A 20,643-nucleotide genomic window follows, 5' to 3' on the forward strand; every position below is an offset into this window, starting at 1 on the left:
AGCGCACACTCCGCTGCAGAGTGAAAATCTCATTCTGGAAACATCCCACAGGCTGTGGCTAAGCCATGTCTCCGCAGTATCCTTTCTTTCAGGAGTGCTAGTTCTGCAAGGTTCGCAGGAGTGCTTCTGTGAAGTTGAGAAGGTAGGAGTCAAGGTACCGGCAGAATTGAACCTGTGAGGATGAGTCGTGAGTTGTGCTTGGGTTGCTCAGATGGTAGAGCACTTGCCCACGAAAGGCAAAGGCCCCGAGTTCGAGTCTCGGTCCAGTACACAGTTTTAATCTCCCAGGAAGTTTAGCCTGTTGGTAATTAGGCCCATATATAGAGTGCAGCACAGTGGTTACAGCTAAGTTTGTAGATCACATGACTGCTTTCACAGGGTGATTGTGCCTTTGATGTGGTAGGGGATGCTTGTAGTAGTTCTAGAGTAGTTGGTAATCGGAAGATGTACAGGATGGGTCTTGCATCTAGGTTATTGCAGTGATGTGATCAAATTGGTAAGTGGGTTGGAAGCAGGGGTGGAGCGGGGACAGACAAGGCTACTACATAGGTTTGATGGATGGCGGAACTACTTTTAAGAGCAAAGCATGCTGAGCTGAGATTTTTAGCCATCTTATCAAAAGATTATTTTCATTTTTAGATCATTGTTTGTCTGCTATACTAAGCAGTGTTACATACTGAGTTCAGTTAATATGGTCCCAGAATTTTCTCAATTTTATTGTTGTTATTGAAAAACAAATATTTCATTTAGGCAATTAGGAGTACAAGACTGACTGTTTATATTAAAAATATAAAACTATTCACAGTTATGGTAAATAATGCAAGAATATTCTTCAATCAGGTAATTGCTTGTGTAACTTTTGTCACAGTGTCAAATTCTGCTTCTTTTAAAGCTAGTGATGTCATACGGCATAAAAAGAGACAAAAAATACATATCCTGTTATAGATCTTCTGCCCTCTTTTCTACTCCTACCAAACAAGGTAGTGCAGTGGTTGGCACACTGGACTCATATTCAGGAGAACGGTGTTCAAATCTGCATTGCCCTGATTTAGGTTTTCAAGATTCTGATAAATCTCTTCCGGAAAATGCCAGCTTGGTTCCTTTGAAAGGGAATGGCTGTTTTTTTCCCATTGTTCAGTCAATCCAAGTAAGTGCTATATCACTAATTACCCCAATGTCTACAGGACATTAAACTCTAATCCTTTTTCCTTCCTCTTTTTTTCTTTGCTAGTTAGAATAAACTGGGCAAACAACTGTTATTCTGTAACATAGACACACATCCCGGTTTCGTTTACGAAACCGGAGAATTGACTTTAGACTTTTCCAGTATTGTTCTATAGATTTATATTAACACATGTCTGTGAAGTTAACTGTAACATTGATGTCTGGTATTGTAGCTCTTATCTATACATCAACCAACATAAAAAAATATTTCTGTATGTTTTGTTCACCACAAATCTTGTCAATGGATCTGATTGCAGCAACATCTTTCAGGGCTTAGAACTTTCTGTATTTGATAATTTCATTAATAATTCAGGGGTAATGGAGAGAACTTTCCAATTAGCAGATGCATTAAGTCATCAAGGGGCATACAAAATTGCCTCCCCTTCACACACACAAACACACACACACACACACACACACACACACAGTCCAAATACAATGTGTCAGCTGAATGCACACTGCCTGGACTGCAGTTCAGCAGATTAACTGTATTGAGGATTTGTGTAGGGTGGGTTGGGTAGAGGGAGAAAAGAGGCAGAAAGGGAGAAGAGGGGTTGTGGAAGGGTGGTTCACAGCCCAGAGGGAGAGAGCAGATGTATAGAATACGAATCTGGGAGGGGGGTGGGGGCAGGCGACAAGTGTATGGGATAGGTGTGCAGCACCTAGCCATCAGAACAGATGGATCAGGTTGTAAAGCAGCCATTGAACTCAAGCATGTCATGTTCAGCAGTATACTGTGCCACTGGCTGGTCAACTCTACTCTTGGCCACAGTTTGGGGTGGCCATTTGTTCTGGTGGTCAGCTGATTGGTGGTCATACCCATGTGAGATCCTGAGCTGGTATATGTCATGTCTGCTTCTGATGGGGTTGGATAAGCCAGTGACAGGACTAGAATGAGGTGTGCTGGGCAGATGAATCAGGCAGATTTTGCACCTGAGACTTTCGCAGGTTGGTTGGCTGGTTTCAGGTATAAAGTGATCAAACTACACGGTCATCAGTCCCCTTTTGCAGGGATATGGGCTTTGTAGCAAAGGTCTGGTAGTGAGAGTGTCATAGGGACAGACCAGGATGTTGTGTAAATTGGGTTGGTGGTGGAATACCATTTTAGGTAGGATGAGAAATATTGTGGGTAGGATGTCCCCCATTTCTGGGCATAAAGATAGATAGTTAAAGCTCTGGTGAAAGATGTTCATTTTCTTTTTCACTCATTGTCATCACCCAATATCACGTGTGATTCTGGGTGATGAACAGTGTTCTCTTTTGAAGCTGGTTCTTGGAGAGGTGTAATGATTAGGGCTGTGTGAGGATATAATGTGGGAAATCTCTTTGCAGACTGGGTCTGGGGGATAGTGCCTGTCTACAAAGAAGGCCTTTGTGAGACCTTCAATGTACTGATAAATCCAATTATTGTTACTGCAAATATGCTGTCTACTTGGGATGGTCTGTCATTAGGGAAGAAAAACATTAATCGTCCTCCTAGCAGACATAGGCTTCACCACTGTCATGATGCATCACATTGACTACCTGACAGAAGGCATCCACAAACTGTCTGACTCCTTCACTGACAATTTCTGCTTCAGTGATCCTATTCCAAAAATCCAAAACAATCTCCAGTCCATATTCAAATCCTTATGCCCATCCCAGACTTGTTCTCCAGAATCCATGTCCCTCCTCACCACAAAACTCACCTGTACATCCACATTCTACGTACTTCCCAAAATTGTTAAACCCAACAGTCCTGGATGCCCTGTTGTAGCTGGTTACTGTTTCATATTCCAACAATCTTCACTCTTTTTGACCAGCATCTCTTACCAGTTGCTCATAGGCTAGCTTCTTGTATTAAAGATGCAGACCTCTTCCTTCAGTGGCTCCCGAAATTCCCCTTCCCATTAACACCTGGATACCTACTCATCAGTGTTGATCCCTTCTCCCTATACACCAACATTCCCTCATGCCCAGGGGCCTGGTGCTTCCAAATACTACCAGAACCAACATCCTTCTGACTACAAAATCACTACCTCACTCTTTATACATTTAACCAATTATGTCCTCACACATAATTACTACTTCTTGGAGGGGAAGGTACAAAACAAATCTGTGGTGAGGTCATTATCACCTGAAAGACACCCTCCTATGTCAGTTTGTTTATGGGTAATCTACAGAAAACCTTTTAAAAGTCTTTCAAAACACCCTCATCCACAACTACATCACCTTCTTCCCCATTCACTTCACCTGCTCATCCTCAGTCCATCATGTCACCTCCTGGATGTTGACCTCTTATCTCTCTGGTGGTTTCATTCATTCCTCTGTTCATATCAATCCGTGAACTGTCAACAGTACATGCCTTTGGACAGCTGTCATACCTTCCACACAAAAAAGCTCTCATGTAGACTGGCCACTAGTGGATGCCATACCCCCAGTGATGATAATTCTGCCATACCTCCAGTGATGATAATTCCGTAGCCCAGTATACTGAAGGCCTCACAATGGCCTTTACAGACAGGCACTATCCTCCAAACCTAGTCTACAAACATATTCCCTCCATCTTATCTTCTGAACCAAGTCCTTCACCAGGCCTTTGAATATCTATCTCTATGTCCAGAAATGAGATACAGTCTACCCAAGTTGCGTCTCACCTCTCCTGAAGTGGTATTACACTGCCTACCCAATCTATGCCACTCTCACTCTCAAACTCTAGCCACAGTTGTCATATCCCTATGCAAGACCCAGGGGCAAGACCTGCCTGATTCACTCAGCATATCCTACTCTAGTCCCGTTACAGACTTAGCCTAGCTTGTCAGATGGAGGGCCATTTGTGAAAGCAGCCATGTCATATATCAGCTCTGCTGCAATTTCTGCACAGCATTTTTTGAGGACCTGATCACCAACCAGAATGAATAAATGAATGGCCATTGCCAAATTGTGCCCAAAGGAAGAGATGATTACCCAGTGGTGGAACTGCACACCTACTGGCTCCTTTCTACTCATAAGCCATCCTTCCAAAGCCCCTCCTCTTGCTTCCTGTCTCTCTTCTTCTCTAGCCACCCAACCCAACACAAACCCTCAACCCAGTCTACCAGCCAAACTGCAGTCCCCGCAGTGTGTTCAGCCAACACAACATAAGTTGCACATTTGTATGGGTGTGTGGTATTGCTTTCCAGAAAGAATATGGTTCATCAAACACTCTCATTTGAAATTTACAGTAGCAGGATATTTGAGTCATCAAAGCTTCCAGCAAGGTGTCAGCTATCAATTTCACATTGATATAAAATGATTTGCTTCATGAAACTGTCAAATTTGTTTTATAGGTTGCTTGTGCTTGCTTCATTCTGAATAAGACTTCGTGGAATTTTTATACAAGTCTGTCTCTATTGTGCATAGCACAGTGTAGTCACATTCAGTGTAGTCACAGTCAGGATGGCAGCAATTAAAATTCCTATCTGGCATTCTACATGGTTGTTTCCCATATTCCTTAAGTCAAATGCTGAGATGGTTCCATCAAAAAACACATGATCAGTTTACTTCACCAACCTTACCTCAGTGAGAGCTTATGCTCCATCTTTAGTGAAGTAACTGTCATTGGGATATCGGACTTAATCTTTGTTCTTTCCTTCCTCTTTTGTTGTTTATACCTTTATCTGTCTCTGCACAACATTGAAGTAACCTTCCATGCTTTTCTAACATTTACCCAGAAATATTCATTTCCCACTTACTAATAAATTTAAAACTGATACCAGTTTTGACTATGGAACGCATTTGAAAGCACTTGTTTTGAATATGCTTCCACAACATTTTATTTCCTGAAGATGAATGTTGCTCATTCAGAACTGGTAACACTGTAAAATTACTTATAGATTGTATCAGTGAATAAATACTTTTGAAATTTTTTCAAGTATGGTAGATTCCATTACATTAATATGTCGTACTTGCCAAGCATTTATTTATGCTACAAGTCTAACCAGTTTGTCTGAGATACAAGTTCTCAATGTGCCTCTCATCTGTTTAAAGACTGGACTATACAATACTGAATCCTTGCTGTGAGCTACAGTCAAAAGTTAAACATCTATCAGTACTTTGGTTACAAATTTACAAAAACAGTGCAATAAACTGTGCAGTCATATCGACTTTTATGTTCTGAGAAGAAATTATTTAGCTATATCGACTTTTATGTTCTGAGAAGAAATTATTTAGCTATATAGGTACAAGAACATAATCTTTTCTTTTTCTTTAAAAATTGCCTTAAAAACTATATTTCTTATTAATTTTCAAGTTTCATCACCTTTATTGAAGGAAAAATACATGTTCCATTCCGCTTGAAACTTTGTAACTGAATAACTACCTAGATTGTCTAACAACATGAATTAGTATGGATCATTATTCACAACATAGAATAGGCATTGTTTGGCAGTGAAACACATTTAAAAGTAAACAGTTGGTTATTTTTCTCAGTTATTGAAAGAAGTCCTCCATTAGATGAACAAACACACGCACACACACACACACACACACACACACACACACACACACATACGTAGCCACTTTAGTATCTAACAATGATTTGGATTCCATGCATAACCCAAATATCAATATGAGCTGCAGGTCAGAGATACTTTGCCTTCATACTCGACCAGCAGCTTGCTCCCCCTTGGTGTGCTGCTGTAGTGCAACCATGTCATGTCAAGCCATCTGCTGACACAAGATTGTCTGTAGGTACTGCAGTCCATACATGCTAGTCAGTCCTCAGTAGCCACTGAAGCCTTCAGTACATGCCACTGATCAGTAGAGTTTTGATCTTGCCTTATTATATTTTTGATTTGGATTGCTCCCTAGGCTGTTTTTGTACAGTTAAACTGACTTTGATGTTCTGGGCTTGTTTTTTGTTAGCCATTCACATTGTGAACTCCACCGCCATTGACCTCGGGAACCATTTATTTGTTCCACTGATCTCTGCATTACTGTGAGTGTGAGTAATCATAAACTGTGCTCTCTCTATGCTTAGTAGGATAGAAAAGTGGCAATGAGAACTTTTTCACCATGCAGTTATTCCTGTGAAGCATGGATCCCCAGTTCCAAAAGTTGTTGCAACAAGAACATCAGCAAGAAAAATTCCTTCAGAAGCAGTAGAAAATGATGTTAAAACTGCTGCAAAACCAACAACAGTTAGCAGCCTCAGCTTTATTGCCCCCCTCACCTCCATCCACTTACTTTGACAAGGCAATTAGGTTTGGAAGGTCTATTTCCATCATTTTTTTTCTTCAATGCAAGGCAAGTAAAATAGCTGATGCAGAATGCCAGAATATGCTGTTACTATAATCAAGTAATAAATTGTATGAAGTGGTGCAGAAACCACGGCCATTCCTGGACCCCATTATATGGAGCTTTTTGGATGTTTGTTATTTAGTGACTGACTATTATAGCCACCAATCCCATATAGTTGCAACTAGGTTCAGATTTAATCAGTGTGTCAAGCAACTGACCAATCCTACTGTAATGTATCATATTATTATCATTATTATTATTATTATCATTATTTTCTCCCTAGTTCTTTTCTTTTTATACATATAAACATATAATAATAATAATAATTTTGTACCATAGATAACATTGGCATGGCAACAAAACAAGCAGATAGAGGTGTTTTGCAGGATATGCGTCCTGCAACCACTCTAGAAGGAAAACAAAGACAGAGGATGAGATGGTCAGATGAAGTTAACCAACACCTCATGTTCTGTTATTACCAAGCAACAAACTTAGGAACCAACACAACTGGATACAGATCACAAGTATACACAACATTTATTACCAGATACCCAGAATTAAAAATTTTAACAGAACGACGACCAGCTGATCAGATCCGTCTAATAATCAAAAATAACAGGATACCCCAGTCAGAATTAGAAAACATCAAACAACAAGTACAACAAATTCTGGAACAAAATTATGCGCAATCAGAAGAAGAAGAAAACAAACAAAGAACAATACGCATCAATTAAACAATCAGAGGAAAACGAAATCTTAACACAGCCACCAAAACAAGCACAAATAGAACACGAAGTGACACACATGTTAGATATAGAAGAAAAATTTCAGCTGACATATATAGAATACAAAGACACAAATACAGACATTAGACCATTCTTGCATAAACCACCAAATAACCCACAAGTCGAAACAACAATAACAACTATCAACACGATCATACACAACAAAATAAATGAAAATACAACTATGGAAGAGTTACAACTACTGGTTTATATAGGAGCACTCACTACACTAAATATACACACTAGGCCGAGATCAGAACCAACCAACACACAGAAGAAACCCACAAAACCAGCATGGCAACTCAGGCTACAGATCAGAATAGAAAAACTGAGAAAATACATCGGACAGCTAACACAATTTACAAGAAATGAAATATCAGACAAAAAACGAAAAAGGTTAGGTAAAATCTCACAACAAGAAACGATAGAGCAATTATATCAAAAGAAGCAGAAATTACAAGCATCGGCCAAATGACTTAGAAGGTACAAAAAAAGTGAAAATAGAAGGAAACAAAACCAAACATTCAACACAAAGCAAAAGAAATTTTACCAGACAATAGATAACACACATTAAAATAGACAATCCACCAAACATAACAGACATGGAACACTTCTGGAGCAACATATGGTCAAACCCGGTACAACATAACAGGCATGCACGATGGATACAAGCAGAAACAGACACATACATACAAGATGATACCACAAATGCCTGAAGTGATAATTTTGCAACATGAAGTCACCCGAGCAATTAATTCTACTCACAATTGGAAAGCCCCTGGAAAAGATAAAATAGGAAACTTCTGGCTAAAGAAGTTCACCTCAAAACATTCACATCTAACTAAAAGTATTTAACAGTATGGATATGATAGAGGGAAACATTCCATGTGGGAAAAATATATCTAAAAACAAAGATGATGTGACTTACCAAACGAAAGTGCTGGCAGGTCGATAGACACACAAACAAACACAAACATACACACAAAATTCAAGGACTGAGGGAAGGAGAGGGAAAGACGAAAGGATGTGGGTTTTAAGGGAGAGGGTAAGGAGTCATTCCAATCCCGGGAGCAGAAAGACTTACCTTAGGGGGAAAAAAGGACAGGTATACACTCGCACACACACCCATATCCAACCTCACATACACAGACACAAGCAGACATTTGTTATTTAACAGTTACATTGCAGACCCATATACATTCCCTGGTACACTTACACATGGAATAACTTATAAGAAACCTAAAGATCAAGCAGACACAGCAAACCCAGCTAAATATCGCCCCATAACCATGCCTACCGACAATATACAAAATATTAACTTCAGTCATTACACAGAAATTAATGACACATACAACACTGAACAAAATTATATATGAAGAACAAAAAGGCTGTTGCAAAGGAGCACGAGGATGTAAAGACCAACTGATAATAGATGCAGAGGGGACATAAAAGCTAAAACTAATCAAAGGTCGCTACACTACGCATACATTGATTACCAAAAAGCTTTTGATAGTGTACCCCACTCATGGTTACTACAAATATTGGAAATACACAAAGTAGATTCTAAATTGATACAGTTCCTAAACATAGTAATGAAAAATTGGAAAACCACACTTAATATCCAAACAAATTCAAATAATATCACATCACAGCCAACACAGATTAAGCGTGGAATATACCAAGGAGACTCATTAAGTCCTTTCTGGTTCTGCCTTGCTCTGAACCCACTATCCAACATTTAAAATAATTAAAATTATGGATACAATATTACTGGAACATACCAACACAAAATCACACATTTGCTATACATGGATGATCTAAAACTACTGGCAGCAACAAATCAACAACTCAACCAATTACTAAAGATAACAGAAGTATTCAGCAATGATATAAATATGGCTTTTGGAACAGACAAATGTAAGAAAAATAGCATAGTCAAGGGAAAACATACTAAACAAGAAGATTACATATTGGATAACCACAGCGACTGCATAGAAGCAATGGAAAAAACGGATGCCTTTAAATATCTAGGATACAGACAAAAAATAGGAATAGATAATACAAATATTAAAGAAGAACTAAAAGAAAAATATAGACAGAGACTAACAAAAATACTGAAAACAGAATTGACACCAAGAAACAAGACAAAAGCTATAAATACTTATGCTATACCAGTATTGACCTACTCATTTGGAGTAGTGAAATGGAGTAACACAGACCTAGAAGCACTCAATACACTTACACGACCACAGTGCCACAAATATAGAATATATCACATACATTCAGCAACAGAAAGATTCACATTAAGCAGAAAGGAAAGAGGAAGGGGATTTATCGACATAAAAAAACAACATTATGGACAGGCAGACAATTCAAGAAAATTCTTTATAGAACGAACAGAAACTAACAAAATACACAAAGCAATCACTCATATAAATACATTGGCTACACCACTGCAATTTCATAACCACTTCTACAACCCTTTAGATCACATAACATCAACAGATATGAAGAAAGTACATTGGAAAACTAAAACACTACATGGCAAGCACCCGTATCATCTAACACAGCCACACATCGATCAAGACGCACCCAACACATGGCTAAGAAAAGGCAATATGTACAGTGAGATGGAAGGATTCATGATTGCAATACAGGATCAAACAATAAACACCAGATATTACAGCAAGCATATTATTAAAGATCCCAATACCACAACAGATAAATGCAGACTTTGCAAACAACAAATAGAAACAGTAGATCACATCACAAGTAGATGTACAATACTAGCAAATACAGAACACCTCAGAAGACATGACAATGTAGCAAAAATAATACATCAACAACTTGCCATACAACATAAACTAATAAAACAATGCGTTCCCACATACAAGTATGCACCACAAAATGTACTGGAGAACGATGAATACAAATCATACTGGAACAGAGCCATTATAACAGATAAAACAACACCACATAACAAACCTGACATCATACTCACCAATAAAAAGAAGAAACTAACACAACTAATCGAAATATCCATATCGAATACAACAAATATACAGAAGAAAACAGTAGAAAAAATTGAAAAATACATCCAACTGGCTGAGGAAGTCAAGGACATGTGGCATCAGGATAAAGTTGACATTATACCAATTATACCATCAGCTACAGGAGTCATACCACACAATATTCACCAGTACATCAACGCAATACAGCTACATCCAAACGTATATATACAAGTACAGAAATCTGTAATTATTGATACATGTTCTATTATCCGAAAGTTCCTAAATGCAATGTAACATATACCATATAGTTAAAAGAAAGTCATGCTTGATCAAGGTCCGCATCACTTTCTATTTTTAACCAGACATAACGCCTGAGAAAGGAAAGAAATAATAATAATAATAATAATTTTGTACCATAGATAACATTGGAATGGCAACAAAACAAGTAGATATTATGGTCCTCAATTTCTTAATTTCTGTATATTCATCTGTTCATCTCTATAAGTGATAGCAGGTGGTTGTATTATGAGTTCCACCTAGTTAATATTGTTGAAAAAATTTGTTCATCTCTCTAAGTGATGGCACACAGACATATTACAAGTTCTGCAAAGTTAGTATTGTTAAAAAATCTGTTTGTCTCTATAAGTTGTTGCGGGCGGATGTATGAATAGTTCTGCCGCATTAATATTGTTCAAAAATGTGTATTCTAAGCAAACAAGAGGAATTTGCATGAGCAGAGGAGGGGCAATCATCATAACCAGCTCTATGCACAATGGTGATAACAAGAAGTATGTAAACTTAAATGGTAAATGTTGATCTTAAATGTATTGAATATTGGAGGTCTTTTGATATTAGTGCCAATTAAAGTTCACTCAGGATATGTGTGCCTTCCAAATTCTTTCAATTATTCTTTCAAAATTTACCTTTCAATTATTTAAGCAGCAATTTTTAATCAGTTTCCAATACATATTACATTTTATCCCCCTCGCCACTATTAAATGGTGACCATTCAAAGGATGGCACTTAGCGGAATATGAACAGACCTTTCAGTTGTTGAGATAATTTTTTTTAGAGATAAATGCTCCATTTTATCATTACAAGAAACTAATGAGGCCTTTGTTGCATTTGTTATATGTCAATGAGATTGGAACTATTAACAACCTGAAGGAGCAAATTAAAATTAAATACTGCCTACAAATGAGACACACTGGGAATGCTGATTTCAGTGGTTAAGGCAGGAAGCTACTACGCTGTATGCTTATATAGCCACGCTAGGCGCCGTCTCTCCTGCAGAAAATAATCTCTTTTCCTTCCAATTAATAACCTTTATAGAAAGTGCATTTCTATAGGAAAGACAAAAATTTGTGTAAAGTCAACATTAAAGTGCAAAATAAATAATTCATATTCTGTAAGACAGTATGGTAAGAGAATAATCAGCTTGATTAATGAATACTCATATAAATCTGCTTTAATTGAAAAGTAACGATACAAACAGAAATTTAATGTTTAAATTCTTTTTCTTTTTATAATTTTGTTAAACACTGCTCACAATGGAGTCATAGGAAATGACCATTGTTGAAAACTCATTACAAAATGTAGTATGCCAAGATGGCAGAAATCCGAGCTTGGCAACAGTTGAAAGTAATGCACCAACTCGTGAACTGGCTGATGACTACCAAAACAACCAGATTGGCGTCCTACTGTTAAAAATTGAAGACACTGGTGATGTAACTAATCATGATGTCACTTTTATGATGCTTGATGAGACAGTTTCTCAGTTCTCACTGGGAAATGTTTTTCCAGATAGTGAAACTGAAGCGCACGAGAGCGAAACTTCTTCTGGCTATAATGCTTACTATGTTATGAATGCAAGAGCAGGAAACAGTTAGAAAAATCAACATAAATGCTAGTGACACCCACAATTTGACACAACTAAGCAACTAATAACACAACAGTTTACAAGACAAGAATTTCAAGGAAGTGTAACACAACAGCAGTTCACAAGACATCAGGAAAATATGGGACAACTTTTTACACAGCAAAATTAGGCATTTAATGATTTCAAGAATAGTATTAGTCAACAGCTCAGTGAGGTGAGCAAAACTATCTGCACCAAGTTATCTGATGAACTATCCAGGAAGTTGACAAAGCTCGGTAAACAACTAAAACAAGAAATAATTACCGACATGTCCCACAGTATAAATATGTTAACGGAAAGGGTAATATCCGTAGATTGTAAGTAGTAACAACTTGCACGTGAGTTGCAAAACCTTAGTGAAGCATATTCTCAAATTCAGGAGACGCAATCCCAAGTAGACGTGTCAGTAAAAAATTTCACGAATACAGTCAGCGAGTTGCAAGACATATGCAAAAACCAACCCACAGAAATAGAGAAGTTGAGTCTAAAAGTAGATCATTTAAGTTTAGTCAGAATTTGCCAAAAAACAGAGAGATAAGTTATGTGCAGATGTAAAGGAAATAACAGAAAAATCTGAAGCTGGGATGTTGGATAAGGGCAGTACCCTTGCTGAAAAGGTAGTGCCAGAATGCAAAATTTATGTAGATACTGTAGAAGAAGCTCTAAAAGAGAAAGAAAGTAACTTCCAGCTAAAATAGACATGGGTTTAAAGGAAGCAGAGGAAAGATTACGAGGCAGTGTTGCTAAAACTACTGACATTTCAAAACAACATATGACAGAAAACAAATCTATTCTTTTGGGGAAGTTAGATGCTTCACTGGTTATCCACAATTCTGGGTTAGCCAGTCAAAGGAAAATAGTGACGCACAATGCAACAACACTTGCCAGCAGTTGCACCTGTGGAGCAAGTGCAGTTGCCCTGCACTACCCCACAAGGAACTTAAAACACACCTGTCACTGACAGCGCAGCATTTTCATCAACATTACTTGCAGAAGAAGGATTACTAGGGGATCGACAATTTCCAATATTTACTTCTGAAGGGAAGTAACACACACTTATCTTTATCAGAGCATTTCAAAATGTTTTACCTCGTACCTGGACTGAAGCCCAGAAAATTAGATTTGTTGTTGGATACACACAGGGTGATGTTCTGCTATAGGCTACGGACATGGCGGGACATTGCCACTATTATGAACAGTTCGGGAGCACATTTCTGGATAAGTATTGGTCTGATGCCATACAAGAGAGGCTCAGACATGAAGTATTCACCCCAGCTCTGTTCAATAGCAAGTATGGAAGCTAAAGGGGCTATTTTGAATAATATTTTAATAAAACCAGGTACTGGACGAACTCGGTATCTCAAGTACATGTGCTGAAAATTTTAGAGCTGTCTTCCTGCCCACACTAGGGAAAAATGCATTACCATCCCGGAAACTGACACCGAATACATTCTTTCTGTACTTGACTCAATAGATTTAATATACAAAGAGAGACCAGTACAGCCGAAGCCTGTTATTATGCCGAAAGTGGCACAGAGATTTACAGACCAACAAGTAAACATTGGATTCGTAGTACAAAACGGATGGCAATCTTATCCCACCCAGACCATTAGGTAATGGTAATCACAACAGAAGTGGAGAAAGCTGTAAATACAAAGGTGGATATAAAACAAATGGGCAAAAATTTAGCAAAAACAATGACAAAGTGCGAATGGGCAGCCTGTAGAATACGTACAGGCACAAGCTACTGGCAATAATCAGCTGATTGCTTGGCAAATGCAAAACAATAACAGACAACCAAACAACCCACAGACAGTGGAATTCAACCACCAAAGTAATACACATTTGCCGAATAACATGCAGGGGCAAAGAGAATTTCAATTGAGAGCCTCTCAGTACACTAGTTGTGTAACCAAACATCAAGGGTCAACATAGTGTTTGTTATACCTAACGTAGAATCCAATGCCACCGTGATACCGGAAAACTTGAACCGGTCACGTTGGGCCCCCTTTCTGTGAGCTTGGAGGAGAGTGGGGCCATGAGCTTGATCAACACTTGCTTTATCAGATTCGATCAAGGTAGGTATGCCCTCTAAGTTGTACATATGTTAACAATATTAGATTTAGAATGCTGGAAAATCACATTCAGAATTTATGTTGTTAGTTGGTAAGGAAAATTTTTGTTTGTGATTTTTGTTTCTCTTATATGTCAAATGTATAAATGATAAGGTGAGTGGATGTAACAAGGAAGAATTTTACTTTTATGTGCCTAGAGACAATGACACTTTAAACACAATGCTTCACTTCATACGTAGCCCAGTTGTAAATGAATAAACAAACTTGTGAAATGCACGGTAGCATGTAATGCAATACACAGCTTGCCACAATGTTAGTGGTAACACAGTGATGCAGCACATGCACATTGGGGGTAAAGCTAGTCAACAAACCTCAAGCATGTACGCGCCAGACAGACACAGCTGAAAGTGTTGGAGCACCCATAAGAAGAAACAAACCCTACGAGCTACAGCCTCAACTAGCATTTTTATAGCCTATTTCATAAACAGGGACATATAAAATTAAGGGGGTTTCTATACTACAACCACGACTATCTACACAATACGCACAAACAAAGATAGGCTAAGGGATTACGTACACAGAAAGGGATCCTAAATTATGAGATATTTACTGAACTTACGCTACTATGTACATTATATCTATTGAAAGAACACGCACTAATTATACTTAAGGGACCAAAAAACCCTTGCTGAAGGTAAACAAGTGAGTACAATATGAGTGGCAAACTGAATAAGAGGTCACATCATGCCTATAATACACCTTATCTTTCAGATTTATAAGATAAGCAGAGATGCACACATGATATTAAATAAGTTTGTGATAGCACGACTGATCACTGAAGTAAATTAATACATGCTTGAATATATGAAAGAGTTATTACTGACCATCGAGCCACTGTACACTTATCTATGAAGATTTAGTTTTAAGTTAGTATTAAATTTTTTTTCTTCCACGGAATGATGCATCAACAAAGCATCAAATGAAGAAAGAAAAATGCTTGTTGAGTGTTAAGTACCATATAAACATAAGAAAGGGCCACACCGCAAGTAAATATAGTTGTAAGTTTATGATATGTATGAATGTGATAGTGTGAAAATATGTGTAGAAGAATAAAGTTGCAGTATGTCGCATATCACGATGCTGAACTGAGGTGGAGCATTACCATATAATCAAGGGGTCAAAACCTAACTACTGTGAGCGTCGACTACTCATGAAAGCGTCAAACACCTGATTTACTTTGAAATTTTTATACACGTTTGCTCCTTACATAGAAACTATTTTACACTCATTGTACGTAACATGTAGTATTGATTATACAACTCTTTATACCTCAGCATATGAAATGCTTATCCTTTATACAGCGAACATAATAAGGAAGTATTGAGGTGCACTTTAAACACTGAATAAGTATTTGATATGATTGGTACCATCAGGTTTGCGTTAGGTTTATAAACAACAGACTATTTTGTTCTTGGAATCATGATTAAGTCTAGTACTGAGACGTAAGTGAGCACATAAATGCCTTTCCATGAAATTTCCTCAACCCTGTAGATCCTTCCTGGAGAATGCTAGAGAGGCGAGGCCATGCGTAGTTATTTAAGCAGCGTGTAGAATCTGTTGTAGTGACTATTGTTTACTTCTTTAATTCTTTGAACTTGATAAATATGCCCAACAAGAAGTCACTGTAAATTGAAATAAAATGTATGTCAATTTATGCCATAAAGCAAAAAAGAATCTATTACTGTAAGAATGTTATGTAAAGAAAATGAAAATAAAAAGTGCACTCATATAATTGGAGTTGTACAATGTAACACAATTATAATTTAACAAAATGGACTAAAACAAAATGACAATCAGACTACAATGTATATAAGTATAGTATGTGGAAGTAGAGTAGTAGTACTCTTCCACTTTTGTCTGTCCATAGCCAGTCTTTTCATTTCTGAATATTTATCTCCTTTGATACTGTCCAGCATTTGATATCTTCTTTTTCCTCTTCCCCTTTTTTCCTCCACCATTCCTTCTATTCCTCCCTTCAATAAACAGTCCCTCCTCAATGTTCAATCCAGTTCCGCTTTCTCTTTCTGATGACTTTCAGCATGTTTCTTTCTTCTACAACTCTTCTTAATACTTCTTCATTCCTTACTCAGTCTTCCCATTTCACATTTTCCATTCTTCTCCATATCCACATCTCTTGCACCTCCAATCTTCTTTCATCTTCCTTCCTCAATGTCTAAGTCTCCACACCGTACAGTGCAATGCTCCAGATGTAACATTTGGCCAGTCTTTTCCTCAGATCTTTGTTTAGTGGTCCGCAAAGTAATTTCTGTTTCCTCTTGAATCCTTCTTTTTCCATTGCAATTCTTTTCCTAATTTCTGTTGAGCAATGCATATCATCAATTATTACACTTCCCAAGTAATTGAAGTTATTCACTTGCTCTATTTCCTCTCCCCCTATTTTCATATGGCATTTCCTCCCCTTTCCTTCAATTGCTATAATTTTCATTTTCTTCTTGTTAAAGAGAGGAAAAAAGTAAAGAAAGAATGGGTAATACCAGATATGATAACCAAGATGAATGACCACAGGAACTGGAAAACTGTAAACACAGAAGAAGGGAACTGCAACTGCAGGAGGTTAAATACTGAATTAAGAAGGGAGACAGAAAAAGCACAGGAGAAATGGCTGAAAGAAAAGTGTGACAAGATAGAGAAATTAGAGAAAAAAGGAAAATTATGATTTGATGTACAAAGAAACAATGGATTTGACATTCAGGGAAAAGAGAAACAACAATGGACTAAAGGAAGTAGAGGCAGCAGACGGTAAAATGGTGAGTGAACCTCAAGAAATAATGAGAATATGGGAAGAATATATAGAATGGCTATACTCCGGCAGTTTCTGGTGACTAGAGGAAGCAATGTAGTGTTGGTGTGCAAGACTCACACATCCCCTTCAGCATTGGACTTACTTGGAGGTGCCTTGACAATCTTCTTCTCAGGATAGCTGGCTGCGACGATCTGCCCAACTTTTTCTCCGAAGATATGATGCTGTTGCAGGAATTTACTCTACTCTTAAAATGTTTTCGTACACTCAGGATACTTTTAAATCAACCCTCCTATATTTCACTTTCACAAACAAAACACCACATAACTGTTTCACATCAATGAATCATATTTCGTAAATCTGATGACTGCCAGTCCGTCAGAAATTATTCATTACTTTTACAATAAATACAGTTCCAAAAATCTTTCAAGGCTATCACCAGTCCACCATCCGCAACTCTAGATAGTCAGTAAGTAAGTAAAATTAAGTGTCATTTCTTTTCTTTTTCACAATTCAACTGTTCCTAATAATGACTGATGTAGCATCATCAAGGATTAAGGCACACTTGCTCCTAGTGCTGGTTGTGTAGCTTCTGTGACGAGTGGAGGGTCTGTGGGAAGCAGAGGGTCTCTAGAATTTGCGTCAAAATTCTTGAGACACTACAATACGCTGCAGACAGCTGACCAAGTGAAGAAGACCTTTGGATAGAAGAAGAAGATAAAGTTTCAGATGATAACAAAGGAAATGCAATGCTAACTAGTGAGATTGAAGCATCTATGAAGGAGATGAAAAATGGAAAGGCATTGGGAATTGATGAGATTCATGCAGAACTGTTAAAGTCATTGTAGAAAGAAGGAAAAAGGGAGTTGATTGAATTGTGTAATCAAATATTTAGCACAGGAAAATGATCAAAGGACTTTACGTAAAGTATCTTAATACCTATAGAAAAGAAAAAGAACAGCAAAAAGTGTGAGGAACATAAAACAGTGAGCCTAATATCGCATGCAACCAAAGTCTTGCTGAGGATGCTCAACAGAAGGCTATATTGGAAGCTGAATTGCGTAATAGGAGATGAACAATTTGATTTCGGGCGAGGAGTGGGAACTAGATATGCCAGAGGGCTACTGAGAGTGATAGGGGAGAGATATATTGAGAAGAAAAGGAAGTTGTATGTCATGTTCATTGATCTTGAGAAGGCTTTTGACTGTGTCCGAAGGGACAAACTGATGGAAATCCTAAGGAAACATGGAGTTTACTGGAGGGATAGTGGGCTAATTAGAAATCTATATTTGAACCAGAGAGCAAGAGTAAGAAGAGGAGGTGTGATGAGTGAAGAAATTGAACTGGGAAGAGGTGTAAGACAAGGTTGTTGTTTATCACCAACATTGTTCAATATCTGTCTGGAGTAAATTATTAATGAAATTTTTAGTGGAAGGAGAGGAGTTTGTGTAGGGGGTCAGAGAGTGGAGTGTATAAGATTTGCAGATGACATGGTTGTGATGGCAGAGAGTGCAAGAGAGATGGAACAAATGTTAGATGATCTAAACACAAAATTAGAAAAATATGGAATGAAATATCGGGAAAGAACACCACAGAAATTTTGTGTAATGCAACAGTATAAAAGACGCGCAAAAACATATGAAACCTGCCTGCAAAGTGTTAAGTGTGAGATATGTGTGTGTGTGTGTATGTGTGATGAACTAAAAATGACAATACTTCATGTAATATGAAATTTCTGTGCTCAACAATGTCATAAAAACACGAATTTTCTGTGCCCGACAATGTCATAGAAGCAGCAAGAAACTTACCTTGTCCGTGGATGTCGGATTTACGGCTGGTATCCCCACTGCATAAGTGCAAGCGAGTTGAAATACATTCCTCGGGCTGCTGACATGGGAAGCAGTTGTCACCGTATTGAAGATTTCACAAAGCATCACGCCGCTGAACATGAGCGTCATGAATTTGTGTAGCGACAACTATGTGAACGCATGACGTGGGCACTGTGGCCAGAGTTATCAACCCATAAAAAGAGAAATAAGCTCAGACATTGAAGGGAGGGGCAATTGTAATGTCTCTTGTTATCATTATTATTTCTTTCCTTTCGCAGACGTTATGTCTGGTTAAAATTGGAAAGTGACGCGGACCTTGATCAAGTGTGACTTCCTTTTAACTGTACAGTATATGTTACATTGCATTTAGGAAATTTTAGGTAATTGAACATGTATCAATAATTACAGATTTATGTACTTGTTTATATATATTTGGATGTAGCTGTATTGCGTTGATGTACTGGTGGATATTGTGTGGTATGACTCCTGTAGTTGATAGTATAATTGGTATAATGTCAACTTTATCCTGATGCCACATGTCCTTGACTTCCTCAGCCAGTTGGATGTATTTTTCAATTTTTTCTCCTGTTTTCTTCTGTATATTTGCTGTATTCGATATGGATATTTTGATTAGTTGTGTTAATTTCTTCTTTTTATTGGTGAGTATGATGTCAGGTTTGTTATGTGGTGTTGTTTTATCTGTTATAATGGCTCTGTTCCAGTATGATTTGTATTCATCATTCTCCAGTACATTTTGTGGTGCATACTTGTATGTGGAAACGTGTTGTTTTATTAGTTTATGTTGTATGGCAAGTTGTTGATGTATTATTTTTGCTACATTGTCATGTCTTCTGAGGTATTCTGTATTTGCTAGTATTGTACATCCACTTGTGATGTGATCTACTGTTTCTATTTGTTGTTTGCAAAGTCTGCATTTATCTGTTGTGGTATTGGGATCTTTAATAATATGCTTGCTGTAATATCTGGTGTTTATTGTTTGATCCTGTATTGCAATCATGAATCCTTCCATCTCACTGTATCATCTTGAGGCATCTTGTAGGTGTCTGCCTTGTCCGACAAGTGGCTCCCGTGGCTGCCAGCATGCTGCACACTGTCTTCTGGTGCTCATAACTGCAGCAGATGGGATGTAGAAGCTCTTGTTGCAACTGGATATTGTCAAGCAATGGTAGATAGGTGTGGCTGTGTCTCTGATTAATGGGGACACGCACTAGCACATTGGCTCCCCACAGCTATGGCTCCCTCAGTGCCAAGTGGTGGCATAAAATGGCCTGTTGACCCCGTTGTGAAGTCATAAACTAAGTATAAAAATGTAGCTTTAGTTGGCAACTTGTTGACAAAAATTTACATTTTTGGCTTGGAAGCTTTGTGTAGTTTGGTTTCCAATTTGAAGCCTAAGCAAATCTCGTTTCAACTGCAGTACCATTCCCAGAACTTGATGCAATATAAGCACAATATAAACAACTGTTTGAATCTACATTACGTTGTGCAATCTGTTTCCAAGCCCATGCGTCCTTAAAGGAAAATTGCAATTGGTTTCCAAGTCCACATGTCCTTAAAGCAATCTGCAGTGCATAAATTTCATAGAGTATGTCCTGTGCCTTTTGCCATGCACAATGATGTTATAAAGCAGTATTACATAAAATGTGGCATATGGGAGTAACATCTCCAAGGTCATCTAACCAGTGGGCAGTACCCATGGT

The 20,643-nt window shown here is 37.9% G+C and overlaps 1 protein-coding gene across 1 annotated transcript in view; it reads left to right on the forward strand.

Moving 5' to 3' along the window:
- LOC126168267 (calcium-activated potassium channel slowpoke) overlaps window positions 1–20,643 on the forward strand; it is a 908,898-nt gene that overhangs the window by 245,479 nt on the left and 642,776 nt on the right. The window lies entirely within an intron of this gene.

This window comes from Schistocerca cancellata, chromosome 1 (assembly GCF_023864275.1).
Source record: "Schistocerca cancellata isolate TAMUIC-IGC-003103 chromosome 1, iqSchCanc2.1, whole genome shotgun sequence".
Taxonomy (NCBI): Eukaryota; Metazoa; Arthropoda; class Insecta; order Orthoptera; family Acrididae; genus Schistocerca; species Schistocerca cancellata.